This window comes from Heloderma suspectum, chromosome 1 (assembly GCF_057233095.1).
Source record: "Heloderma suspectum isolate Gila_16-S chromosome 1, 16-S_ref, whole genome shotgun sequence".
Lineage (NCBI taxonomy): Eukaryota > Metazoa > Chordata > Lepidosauria > Squamata > Helodermatidae > Heloderma > Heloderma suspectum.
This window is the reverse complement of record NC_139458.1, coordinates 265,938,633-265,953,338: the sequence shown is the minus strand read 5'-3', so window position 1 is coordinate 265,953,338 and position 14,706 is coordinate 265,938,633. Positions and strand designations below refer to the sequence as shown.

The following is a 14,706-nucleotide window of genomic DNA, read 5'->3' as shown; positions in this document are numbered from 1 at the left end:
TTCTGTCTGTGGTAAACTGTTTGGTAATTTTAATACTATGTTCAGCACATGAAAAATTATAGTTACTGTGTGTAGTATCACAGAGCCCCACATAATCTATTAGTGTTTTTTTTTTTAAGCATATAAAATGCAATTTGGGGGTATAAAATGATAACTGCTTCAAGAAAACTATCTTCTACCGTTTTATTTTCAGCTTTTTCTTCCAACTTTAAACACATTAAACCAACGGCTGCCACAGAAAGAGCTTTTAGGGAGCCAATTAATATTGCTGGTAAAGCTGTTCTTAGTCACATCATGGCATGATTTATGTTCTGTTAAATGAGAATTGGCAGGGTGGGGAAGGGGAATGAGAAATATAAAAATGCATGCACCTTCCCATGATCTCCCCCACCCCTCCCAAAAATTAGATAAGAAGCAACATCTTGCCTACAAGGTGTGTGTGTGTGTGTGTGTGTGTGTGTTTTGAACAGGTAATGGAAAATAAGGAAGTTAGTTCTGTAACAAAGGCCTAAGGCCAAAACATTTGTTTTGAACTAATGTCTATTTTTATCCATGCTGCTCTATTTTTTAATCTATTCCATAGCCTAGTCTTGGGTATGAGTTAGCTGATCTTCTAATTCATCCCATTAAAAATACGTGCGAGGGAAGCAAGTTTCATTATACGTGAGGCTTGTACAAGCAAGATATTGGTATGAGATTCATGAGTTACACAGTTATTAAAGAGAAATTTCCACCCAAATGCTTCACTGAAGAAGAGTCTTGATCTACTCTTGTATGCCTCTCTTTTGCCTGCCCAACCCAGCAGTCTCATTTATCTGAATGAAATGTGATCCATAGAACCAGATCCCCCAGCTTGTGGGCTTCCTATAAGGAATATGGTTGGCCACTGTGGGAACAGATTGCTGACAGGCCTTTAGTCTGATCCAGTATTGTTCTTCCTGTGTTCTTATGGATAAAAGGAAGTCTTATGGGTAAAAAGTAAAAAGAAATCCTATGCACGTTGACCAATGCGTAAAACCCATCAGAAAATAGTGGGTCTTATAAAAGAAGCATGCATAGAATTTTACTACTAGTTACATATGATGACAATAATATGGAAAGGGAAGATTCTGTGAATGAAAGCACATTTATACTATTGGAAGAATGATATCATTGAAGTTTTAATGGGGGTACTACTCTATCTAAACTGGCAATCCTTTGGGATTGCCATGCAAAGTCTGTCACAGGGGTAGGTAACCTAGCACCCTCCAGACTACAACTCCCATAATCCCTGGCCATGATGGCTGGGGTTTATCTGGAAGGTACTATGTTGCTTATCCCTCATCTACAACATTAGTCTTCAGCTAGTAGGTTGTGATCCACAACTTGGTTGCATACTAAGGTGGGTCCCACCAACTACTCTCTTTTTTTTGGAAGAAGGCGAAAAAAGAAGCTAAATATACTAATAAGTTAAAAGGTGCATTTCATGCTGATGATGTTGTTAAATGTGGATCCTGGGACTACTGCTCTAGACGATAAACAATGATGTTACAAAGCTGGGTATCACCCTCAGAGAATGATACTTTAATTTAATCTCCTCCCTCCCTCCTCCTCCCACAAAGAAATTGTTTGATTCATACATGCATAATACATGAGATTTCTCTAGACTTGATTACTCTGCAGTTGACTACTGCAGCTGAATGTGTGAAATTGCTCACTGAAAAGCATTGTCTTTAACTTGATATGGGATGATACAAAGGCACCATCCATGGCAATTAATCTGTGACTGAATAGTTTGCATGAGTGAAACAGCCCAAAGCAGAAACAAAATCCGCCGCCGCTGTGCACTTTGTCATCTCACCTATGTTTAACACCCAGGTCCCTTGCTATGGTGTCCCAGCGATGTATTTTCCATCACACACATGCTGCCAGGAGGCTAAGTAACTCCTACTTCCATCATCTTCTCCCACTCTTGTCATGCCCCCTCTTCCTGCCATTCTACCCCACCTTAGGAGATTCATGCCTCACTTTATCCACTCTAAGTAACAAGGACTGTAACCAAGTAACATCTGCTAGTGCCTCAGCACAGAGTTACATGTACAAGCAATATCCTATTGTTAGGTAGTGGTATATTTATACTACATCCTCCTTCACAAAAACATTTGCATGGGATAAAATATATCACCAGGAACACATCATTATTAACCACAGACTCCTCAACTGGTCTCCTTACCCTAAAGTCTTACAAACTCTAAAACATTTGTCAAAGTAATATGGGAAAGACTGAAAGAGAGCACAATTGAACCCCCATTTTTAAGTCCAGTTCATACATTCATCAGTGGACTTGCACGTCCATCACTATCGCACACAAGTAATAGTCAAATCAGACGCACATGCAGATATTTGCTTCTTTGATTCCCCTAATTTCTGCAAACATCCCACTCTCTAAAAATGGTAGAAACTGAGGGTATCCTGCACATGGACCTTTTCTGTGCCATGGAACATGATTCTCAGAGGTTCACCTGGCACCTAGACCTTTTTACTTTCCCGTGTATTGTTGTTGTTGTTATTTTATTGCTGTTGTTGTTATTTACATTTCTATACCGCCGAATAGCCGGAGCTCTCTGGGCAGTTTACAAAGATTAAAAACATTAAAAATACAATATACAGAGATTAAAAACCATTTACATAAAAAACACATGAACAGACAATATACACGAAAGAAACATATCTAAAACAACTTCAAAACAAACAATCCAAAAAACAAACAACCATAACCATAATTCATTCCAGGATTAAACACATACCATATACTGCCAAATGCCTGCGAGAGGAGAAAGGTCTAGGGCCTCCCTGAACGGTTAAATGTTCAATGTTCTTCACATTCTTAATCAAATCAAAGCAACATGGTATCAGCCATTGATTGTGGAACGCCTATAGTTTGGGAGTCTTTTACAGCAGCAGCAGGGAACTCTTTTGCCCAATTTCTAGTTATACTTGCAGAATTTTGGACTTTAACCTGTAACTCTGTAGTACAATTAGTTTCTAAGTAATCTTACTTTTAGATGCAATTTTATTCCCGCAGATATGCTGGCTTTCATGGATTTGTAGCTTTTAGCTTTTTGATACTTACATTTTAATTGTTTTATTATTTTTGTAAACTGCCCTGCAAATATAATTGAAGTACAGTATATGAATACTTAAAACAAATCAACAAAACAAGATTTAGTATACACAAATTAAATGAGTGACCCAATTCACAGTCTCCCCACAAGTAGTAGCGTCTCTCAGCAACTGTAGTGCTAAATCCAGAGGAGGACGAAAAGATGCCTCATCTGAAGAAATGGTTGACACAATCCCTGTGCGGTTTGTGGTGTCAATCCTTCCAATCTAATGTACCAGACATTGTCTGGAAATTCCATTAGGTTACTTGAATGTGAAAGGGATGTCCAGTAAACAGTAATTCTTAAGTGCAAACACAACAAGGATAAAGGAATTGAAACTATGCTTTCTGGGGAAAAAAAGAAAACAAGTGAATGGGATTTTTGTGAGATACCCTGCCTTGTGCACCTGCACAGTGATAATGTAGTATCTAAAGCAGTATCTGAAACACCACTTGCTTCCATATGAGCCTGCCTCTAGTACTTTACAATACCCGACCCTATGTCCCACCACCAAGTGATGGTAGATTGGTGGGAACATGACACAGAACCTTTTCTGTGGAAGCATCTCATTTGCGGAACTCCGGGGGCATCAGACTAGCTCCAGCATCCTTTCAGTGAGCAGTAACTTGGGGGTTTTTTTGCTCAGCTTTTAAAGACTATTAAAAACAAATACTGACTCACTCTTATATATGGCTGCTCTGCTTTTAAAAGTGTGGTTAAATTGTTTTAAAATGTTGTATTGTACAGTGCCTTGAGGGCCTACAGGCCGAAAGGCTGTACAGAAATATTTTAAAATAAATAAAAATAAAATCAAGAAGACAGCACCTATTATTAGCAACCATGAGATTATGGCTATGGCTATAATCCTATGGCTGTTAGGCACTGTCTAGAGGGCCACAGGATTTTTCAGTTTCTGGGAACCGAGGTTGGAGCCAGAGCTCTGAACACAGTTCCCAGAAACTGCACTCCCTACCCCCACCCCCTCGTAGCTAGTGTAGTTCTCTCTGAGCCAGCTATGTCTCTGAGCTCAGAAATGGAGCACGGAGACGAGGAAAAGGGGATGGTTCCACAGCTTCCTATGTGCTGCACGGCCTCTTTCCCTTCCCCTCCCCAAAGCCACAGCTAGACAACCAAAATTGGCCATCTAGCAAAAAAAATGCAGGGTGGCTGGTTCGCCTCCGTGCTACAGCCACCCTGCATTGGATACCCGGCAGCCTCCGACCATCTCAATAAGACTGCGCACTAAATGTTTACCTTCCCATACTATTTCTTTTTCTTCTGACAAATCCTGAAGTCAAGGGGTTCCCCATTTTAATTTCCAAATAATTGTGAAAAAAAACATTGCTGGAATTTTACTTGACTAATATTTCATAATGCTTCCATATTTGAAAGTCATAAACCAACATTTCCATCATGCAGGACACCAAGTACAACAGGACTCACAGAACCAAGAGAGCTGCTCTTCGTATATTATGAAAGGGTCATGTTATGAAGCATTCATAAAAGATGGTTTAGGCACACACTGCTGTTGGAATTACAAATTATTTACACTTACATGAACACATTTGGCAGGCACACGGGGGGAGGGGGGCATTTACATTTGAACCTTGTAAAAACCTAACCCTTAGCTTAATTATTGAATGCTACTTAATTTCTCCCTGCATGGGGTAGGTGGAGGTTGACGACAAGGAGAAATCAGCAGGGTCAATAAACGTTGTTAAACCCTTACAGATATCAGGGAACACAGTCTAAAAGCATTGTGTTTTAGATTAACCCTTAGACCTTAGAATAGTCCTCCTACTCCTGGGAAATGTTCCTGTGACTTTCAATATATACACACTCTACATTAGTGTTTACTGGAGTAATTTTTTTTAGTAAAAATATCCTCCACAAATAAATGAACATTTGCTGCTCAGGATTCTGAAATAGTGTGCCATAAGAATGATCTTCTTTACTGATAAATGCAGACCTCATTTTATTGATCTCTCTTATTGACAAGCAAGCTGTTTTCGATATTGATTTAAAAATGCAGCATTAATAGCTACTTTGTACAGATTGATTCATAATTAATAGTACTGCTTTGAATCTACAGTGCCTTTTCCTACGCGCTCAAAGCACTTATACATTATCTCAGCTTTCCATAAAGGAACACAGTAAAATAGGCCAGTGTTATTACTTTCACCTTACAAAGGGTATGTGTGTGTGAGAGAGTGACAGATAGTGGCTTACCTGCTCACTTCATGGCTGAGTTGGGATTAGAACTGAGGACTTCTTGTCTCTATATTACATACCAGACCTGGCAAATTAAACACCAGCCTTGGGAAAATAGAAGCAAACAAATAAAGATCTTCAACAAATGCAATGTTATCTTGATTGCTGCTCCAACTTTGAAAAACAAGGAGGAGGTGATCTTCAGCATAGAAGGTGCAGGAGGGAAATGGGCACTTAACCATTTTACCACCAGTCCAATTTCTCCTGAAACTCTCTGGCCCGGTTAGCACGTTAACGAGAAGCTTGGGTTCCGGTTGGCTTGTCAACCACTCCAACAATCCACCCTCACTGGGTTTGCATGTAACGAGAAGCTATAGTGTACCCCCACCAAGTTCTGGATATTCAAAATGGCAGCTGCTGCAATGAAAAGTCCTGAGGGGGCATTTGCCCACAGTGGGTTCCCGCTACATGTGAAACAGGTCTCTCCATCAGAAATCCCACCCAGCAGATTTCTGGACTTGCTAATTTGGGTGGGGAATAAAGTATTTTAAAGGAAAATGAGTTGGTAAGGAATGTGTTTAGCATCCCCCTCCCCTTGATCTCCACTACAAATGAAGGGTGCTTCCCAAGAGAGAAGCAGCCAACAGGTTAATATTACACATAGCTCTATTCTGACATGTAATGTGGCTCAAAGGCTCTGACATTACTGCAAGTATGTAGACACAGACCTGGTTCGCATGACAGCCTACAGTCGGTTGTCAGCCTTGTTTGTTTCAGGGTGGTTTGTTGTGACATCCAAACCCAGTGCGGTTTCCTCAGTGCAGTTTGTTAACCACACACAGGCCACCATGAGAATCCATGGCTTGTTGCTGGGTTGTTCAGGGTGGCTTGTTTGCAGAGTGGCTTGTTGTGACATGTGAACCTGGCATGATGGCTTGTGAGTGGTTTGTCAGAGCCGCCTGGCAAGGGGCGAAAAATCCAGTCGCTCTTCACAATCTCACTAATGATATCCCTTCTATTACACCTTCAAATGATGCTAATCAATTTACTCCTCCACTTCATTACCTCCTTAGACAACGACACTTTTTTTTTTCTCCTTTGGGGAGATATGTGCAAATTTAATGTTAATTTCCCCTGCCTTTAGTAGATTTGTGCGTATTTAATATATTTTGCACCTCTGCGGAGATTTGCACATATTTAACTTTTTCTTCACTTTCAGGTTTGTGCAAATGTAACTTAAAAAAAAAATTCAGGGAGATTTCTGCAAATTTGCATTACTGTGCTTTAGTGAATTTGCGCAAATCTCCCCCCCGCCAATTTTTTTTTAAAAGTTACATTTGTGGAAATCTCCCCAAAGGTGGAAAAAAAATCTACAAAATACAGTCTACTCTGCTAGTGAGCACATTTGCTCATTCGTTAGTGAGGATTAGCAAGCAAACAACCAATCCACTGTGGCTTACTTCCAGGGTGACTTGTGACATGTGAACTAGCCCACATTCTTAACTTTATTACCATGAACTGGGGTGGGGTGGGGAATCAATTTTAAAATTTAGTAAATGTTATTTGTTTGGCCATAATGCATTTTATAATTAAACAGCCGAACACAGGTGAGTACAGGTACAGTCATGGATTGGGCCTATAGTGGAAGAAATCCAAAGCAGATTCAACACATCTCTTCCCTATCCTTCCATCACTAATTCCCTACCAGAATATATATGACCTGTTCTCACTTAGCCCTTTCTGCTGTGCTGGTCTCCTCTCAAAAGCTGGTGCTACTTTCTCTTGCATCCTATTCAAAAGGCTCTAAGCCACCATTTTAATATATTACTTATATATAGAGTCCTAATTGTAATTGAGGGGCAAGGACTAATTGTAATGGTGGGGCAAAGAAATGAAACAAAGGATGTCCTTGTCATGAAAGCATGCGAGGGGAGTGGGAAGAACATGATGTGGACAAATTCCTATCTCAGAAACAACCTTCCTGAGTAATTGTGCAAAGGCAATAAATCTGTTTGCCCCAGTCCACTGTTTTTAATATGGTATTAATTGTGCTTCCTTTATCTCATCTATCTGCTTAGAAAGCAGACGAGTACAGGAACAGTCTATTATATACTAAGTACCTGGCCCAGCAATTTGGGGCCTGCTTGGGTGTGGTTGCCAGATAAAAAAGTAGTAATCACCATGGTTAAAATGCCATGGTTTTGTCATTCCTCCATCTTATTAGCTCCACTTGACAAGAATAATTTTCATTTGGTATCTCATTACAAAGGTACCTTGCCAGAAGAGTTATTTGAACCAGCTGGATGAAAAACATTAAGAAAATAAATTATCTTCTTGCTTTTGCTCCTGAATTGGCATTCAAGGTTCAGTAGGTATTTGGTGTATTTATTATCCTATGTAATTCCTTTAGGAATTATCCTGGGGTTTCTCTCTCTCTCCCTCCCTCTGTCTCTTTCATAGCTGAGCTAATATAAGCATCCCCCTGTTTTAACAGGGAATTTGTATCTTGGGTATCCAAAACTATATTTTGTCCATAACCCAAGGCATGTAATGTATTATTCCTGGAGTGGTACCTCCAACTAGATATATACACATAGTGCAATCATTCCCATCCTGTCCCTAAGAAATATTCTAGTTAGAATAAAGCAATGATTTTCAAGCTTTGTTTTTGTGGACTACTTGAAAAAATGCTGGGGGTCTCACTCGGCCACTTAAACTTTTTCTTTCCTATAATGGATATTTGAATAGCTTCTTCAGCATAACCATCATCATCAAAACCATCATCACATTATGAAAATCACAGGCCCTAGGTCAGGCCATTGAGAGGGGCCCACTTAATATTTTAGGGAAAAATTAGTAGACTGTAACAAGAACAACATTATGAAAATCATGGTCCCTAAGCTTGCTCCTTCTTAACCTGTTCAACAATCCAGCCCTGCTCTAAACAGCGTCAGTCTCTGTTGTCAGAAAATATTAAATCAAGTGCAGTTGGTATTCTTGACTGTTCCACACCCTTTCTGTGGACCACCTCAATGGAGCTTGCAGACCACCAATGGTCCACAGACCAAAGTTTGAGAACCTCTGTAATAGAGGGAATGTAACACCAGAGATACAAGGCATAAGGCTGTGTTTGTCAGTAAAAGAAAAAGGATAAATCCATCAATGTGAAGATAAACTTCAACACTTTATATTTCACTCTATAATACAGCCCAATGGAGCTATCACAAATGTGAAAATATCTATGGATGATTAAACATGGTGAAAAAAAATATAAGAGGACAGGTGCCTGCCCTAGTATTTGAAGTGAATGTGATCATATTCATAATACCAATCTGCCAGCTTGTTTTTGGTTTGCTGCTTTTATCCACTGCAAAAGTAGCCTGGTGCCCTAATGTTCAGCCAAACAGGTAACAGTAATTCAGTACTTAATTTTATGTTGCAAATTTATTAACCCAGGAGTAGCAAATTATAGCCCATAAGTCATTTGAACTGCTTTTTTAAAAAAAAGTGTGGGAGAAGAACTCTTCTCCCCCCACCCCATTCATATTGCTCATACTGACATCTTATTCTGCACCTGTCATTTATTTTGTCACACTTAGCTCACATTCAGCTTGCATTTCTATTCTATCTGCTTCCTGTGGCTGGTGCATAAAAAGTGGGCAGTCTGGGAGTAGGCCTGGCACCAAATGGGGCTGCCTCTTTGGGGGTGAATGGGGGCAAGGGCTATCTGGTCTGTCGGACAGAGGAGAGGGATTGCCTGTATATCTACCTTCTTGTGTATATATGTATTCTTTGTATACATGTATATACATAGCATTATTAGACCTATAACTATTGCATGTTGTTTGGAGAGATGTTTTTTTAAAAAGGCACAGAGAGGCATAGGTTTATAGGGAGGAGCCATTAAAACAGTAGAGGGCAAAGATGGTGGTAGGAGGCAGCTGGATCATTATGGGGGTGGGCAGTGTAACAGGGTGTTCATTACTCCCAGGCTGTCTCCCATATCAGAGAACATGAACAGCCCTGGTGACAGCCCCTCTGGGTTGAAAGTACTGCTGCTGAATGCCAGGTTGCTGAATGGGAAAGCAACAGCCATCCAGAACTTGATCCTGGATGAGTGTGCTGACCTGGCCTGCATCATGGAGACCTGGTTGGGTGAGAGTGGGGGAGTGAATCTCTCCCAGCTTTGCCTACCTAGGTTCTCCATGTTGCAGCAGGCAAGACCTGGGGGGCTGGGAGGTGGAGTCGTAGTGGTCCATCTTAAGCCGATCCCCCTGTCAACATGTCCTATCCCACAGTCTTCCAGTTGCAAGCGTGTAGCTGAAGGTGAGTGTTCAGGACAAAATAGGATTCTGTTGGTGTACCATCCACCCCACTGCTCGACAGTCTCCCTTCCTGAGTTAGCCAACGTGGTCTCGGGACTGATGCTGGAGTCTCCACACCTTGCTGTGTTGGGGGGCTTAACACAGATGCTGAGGCTACCTTGTCAGGAGTGGCTCAGAATTTCATGGCTTCCACAGCAACCTTGGGTCTATCCCAATTAGTATCTGGCCCCACTCATTCAGCAGGGCACACTTTGGATCTGGTTTTCTGTGTAAGGTGGGATGATAGTGAAATGGGGTGGAGGAAATTTCTATAGTTGTCTCGTTGTCATGGACAGATCACTACCTGGTGGTGTTTAGACTTGCTGGGACTCAGAGCCTCCCATGGAGAGGAGCCAAATGAGTCCCCTGATTTTCCAGGGCTTTGTGGGCAATGAAACAAGTGGGACATCAACTACAGTGGCATTGGCAGAAAACTCAGTACGATTCTGATCAAACATAGGCTACAGCTCATTTGAAAGCCTACTTCATGGCAATGAGGGCAGTGAAAAAATTTTACTTCTCTGCCATCATTGCATCTGCTCAGAGCCAGTAGGTGGTGGTGGAGCTGGGCCAAGAAAGGCAGAGGAGTTCATTAAGACAGAAAGGCAGTATAGCAGGGTAGATAAAAATGGATGCTTTAAAAAATGATTTAAAAAATTAAATTGGATTTTTTCAACTTCCAGTGGATCCTGGTGCCCTCTAAGAATGGAAGGAACCATTCCATTCATGAAGGGGAAAGTCTGGATTCAATCCATGAATCTTTTGGATCTGTCTTGAGATTCATGCAAGGACTGCAGAGAACTGAGTTGCGAGTAGGACACTTTAGCCAAGAGAAACTAAGACAAACAGGGTCCTGCATTTAAACATGCTCCTAGAAACTAAGTATTTTAACAGTAACACTTCAAAGCTTTTCATCTACAATGCAGACCCTTGAAGGCACAAACACTTAGATATACAATCCTTGCTGATGTCTGAAAGGCTTGAGCACTTGAAAATTAAACTACCAAGTTGCTCTTTAACATGCAAATTTGTAATTTCTACAACCTGATTCTATTTCAACAGAAATGGATTTAAATTAAGAAAAATGTGTGGGGATATGCAAGATGGTTCAAACATATGGCTGACAAAAAACAAAAGCACAGAATTACAACTCTATGGATAAAGAAAGTTAAGTAACCAGTGGAGAATGTCTTAAATAAAAATGCAAAATGGAAAGAAAGGATATATATTACAGAGAACAAGAAAGTGAAGAAAATAAGATGAAACTCAGCTCAATCTCTGACAATGAAAATAATTAGAGATGGACAACATTCCTTAATTACGCTGCTGAACTGGTGGCAAAAAAGGAACTGGGTGGGAATAGTGAGAGCCACACCCTTTGAATGTGCACTCTCTCACTCCCATATGTGAGAGCCATACAGATCATGAAGAAGAAAGTATCCTGTGGAGAATGACTTAATGTGTAATACTGTTGGAGAAGGAGTAGGTAAGATGATACTAAGAACAGGAGAAGTTTTGCAAACATAGCAGAATCTCAGGAGGAATTTAGGAGAGAAAAGGAGCTTAATAAATCAAAGCCCAGAGGTCATTCCAGATACTGGCAATTAGTACAGAAGGCACAAAAGTAGAAATAGATAGGAAAATCATATACATATGGGCAGCAAATCATATATTTAAAGAATCGATGGCAAATAAAGGGTCTCGGGGACAGGAGGGAGGAGTGTAGAAGTGGAATTTTTCAAAACATGTTGATTGCCCTTACTTTTTGAGTAATAATATAAATGTTCATAATGCACCTCAAAAACTAGGTGCTGTACAATAATTACGTTAAATAGGACTAGTAGCATGCCAAGCACAGGGCTGTTTCACACCTTGTAAGACTAATGGGAGCACACCTCTAGACTGTACCTCTATACCTGCAGCTTTCATTATTAGGAATATTACTATAGTTAGGAAGATAACTATTTTTCTTTTAACTGTGAGCACACTGCACATATCACGGGGAGTGGCATATATACAAACAAGAGAGACGCTTGTATGTTATGGGAACATTGTGAGTATATACAATACACAAGTGTGTGCTGATCCTTTGAAAAACGAAATGTATTTGCAAAAACTCCAAGTTGTGCTTTTTCTCTTCATTTACTACATTTAATATCCATTCAACTGAAGCAAATGTTACAACAGAATCTGAACTCTTAAGATATAGTACAAAACCTCTATATACTGCCACTGCAGGGATAACAGTGACCCCAAGATAGTGGGGCCATTTTAAGGAAAAGTATACAGCGTGGACATAAAAAGAAATCTCTCAACTATAGAGACACATTCATAGGTGGCTCTAGGAGCTATGTTTGTGATGCTAACCTTTTTTTATTTGTACTGTATACTGCTTGTGTTTATTTTTTGTTTAATCCGTGGCAAGTACAACCGAAGCACTTAGGGAAAAATATATACTGAAACATCAACATTGCTCATTTCAGTGAACTGTGACAAGCCTCCTGAAACTGGGACACCAAAGACATAAATACCCTTTTACCATAGGGTTCAAATTTCCTTCCCCTCCCACCACTTAGGATGCCGTCTGCATCCAATTATGAGTGATGGTATCAACTGGAAAACATACCTATATCATGGAGAAAAAGGTTGAAAATTATCCATAAACAATCCTCAAAAAGAATCGAGGCACCTAAGCTGGGAGGAATGCAGTCAGTGAAGGCCCTCAACATTACAATGGGGAGAGAGAAAACTGTACCGATTTCCAACCCTACTATTCTATGATTCTATAAAATACTTTCTTGGGAAAATCCAGTGGGGGAGGGAGTGTTAGGAACAAAAGCTATTGGCAAAATATATTGGTAAACACCAATGTATGGTGACTAATACAGGGAAAATGGCTTTAAGTAGTGGCAAACAAAGTTGAAGAAGATATTTAAAGCAGAGAAGTCTGTTTATTTTTTCTTTTTTATCTAAAAATAGCATGAAGTTAAGTGGAAATATAACATAATGAAGTTTATAAGATAGCAGTACTGTCATCCATTAAGAATACTGGGTGACTTAAAAAAAATCAATAAGGGGGTTATCAAGTATGTGGTAGGCCAAAGAAACATGCTTCAAATTCATAGTGTTTTATTAGTTTTTGCAGTGCTTCTAAAATAAAATATTTCAAAATGTTTCCAAGGAGTGGTCACATCTGTGACCTAAAGCCAATGTCCTTGTACATGTCCACACCTTGCAGTTAGTTGGCCATTAATTATCTGGCCATGAGGCATGTTGGGATACCTGATCTTCCAAAAAGGCACCCACATTTACAGAACACTTACAGCACTGAACATTAAATATACCTTAGAACTAGTATGCCTCACACTAACTTGACATTTAAACCCTTAAAATTACTTGGTTACTGCCCTAATGAATATATTTGTTTGCTACATTCTTTAAAGCAGAAACGCTGGAGAATTTATATATAAATAAATATAATGGGCCATTTCCTTACGGTAGCTGCAATACCACACACAGATAGTTGCTTAAACCCATTGACTTCATTGGGTTTAAACCAGCTTAACTGCATTGAGGTCTGTGCAGAGTCCTCAGCCCATTTCCACTCTTGATGACAAGTCCAAGGGAAACTTTATATTGTTATTTATAAAGATGAGTTACAGAATTTTTATCAAGCTGATTGTAATAAATCTATCTATCTATCTATCTATCTATCTATCTATCTATCCATCCATCCATCCATCCATCCATCCACACACACACACACACACACACACACACAGATCAAAATGGACAAATGAAGGCCGGCAGCATCTTCCAAACTGTTTGCTTTCACGCACTGAAGCTTAACACTTGGGACAAAATGTTTGTCCATTTCCTTAGAACAGACATCCAGTAATGAAATGCAATAAGAAAGTAAAATAGAACCCCAGGTGATAACAATAATTATTTAGATCAGTACTAATGATTCATTATGACTGTTCAGGCTTTCAAGTGTCCTTTAAGCTTCTGAAGGGACAAACTGAGCAGCGAAAGCTGAAGCATTGAGATGGGTGACAAGACTCTGCTGAGGCAGTTCCTGACACACTCTATGAAAACAACCATTTCCACTACACACACATTGATGTGGGAAACCTCACTGTTGACGAATATCTTGCAAAATGTTCAAAGTGAATCATCACTTATAGCAGACAGTTCTATAAACAGGAAGCTCACCCTGTATTGAAATACTAAAAGCATTTTGTAGTAAAAACATTGTTTTTTCATATACTTGTGGCACACTACGTAAAAAGCAGGTGTTTCACTGTTAAAAACACACATAATACTTGTTAGTGTATCAAGGATAGCACCATAGCAGGATACAGAGTTCATGAAAACCCAGGGGCCTTAAGCATGAGGTTCAGCATAGTTAGATATATATGGCTTGATATTACCATATAGTATTTACATTATTATATTTGGTGGTTCTAGAAAACCCTTCTTTCACCTTTTCTTCATCTTTTCTCTTCTGGTCGCTTCTCTTGATGGGAGGGCTGGAGAAACAGCATACCCCTCATCCGATTGTCAGGTGCAGTCTACCGCTGAAGGGATTGCTTCACATCACGTGGTAAGCGCAGATGGATGCAACGAGCATCCTGATCAGTGTCAAAGTTGTTCAGGAACCAAGCCTGCAGAAGTCTCATCTGGAAGTGGGCTTGATACACCACCACAGTCGTCACTGCCATAAGCCCGAGATGGCGCTGAACCTGAAAGGCTGAAACAGTCTGTTGAATGCAAAGTTCAGTACCAAAGGCAATCACGGTCAGACACTGGTTGCTGGGAAGGAAGGCTCGACCTTTGCAGGAATCCAGAACCACCCCAATGAACGGGAGCCTCTGTGTCAGCTCCAAGTTTGACTTCCCCCAGTTGATGTATAGTCCTAAGAAGGGTGCAGGTTAACTCTATCGACCTCCACAACTGATCCTCGGTGGATGCTACCAGCAGTCAGT

General features: G+C 40.2%; 1 protein-coding gene across 3 annotated transcripts in view; it reads right to left on the bottom strand.

Annotated features, from left to right (window-relative positions):
- Window positions 1-14,706, bottom strand: part of LDAH (lipid droplet associated hydrolase) — a 144,442-nt gene that overhangs the window by 96,872 nt on the left and 32,864 nt on the right. The window lies entirely within an intron of this gene.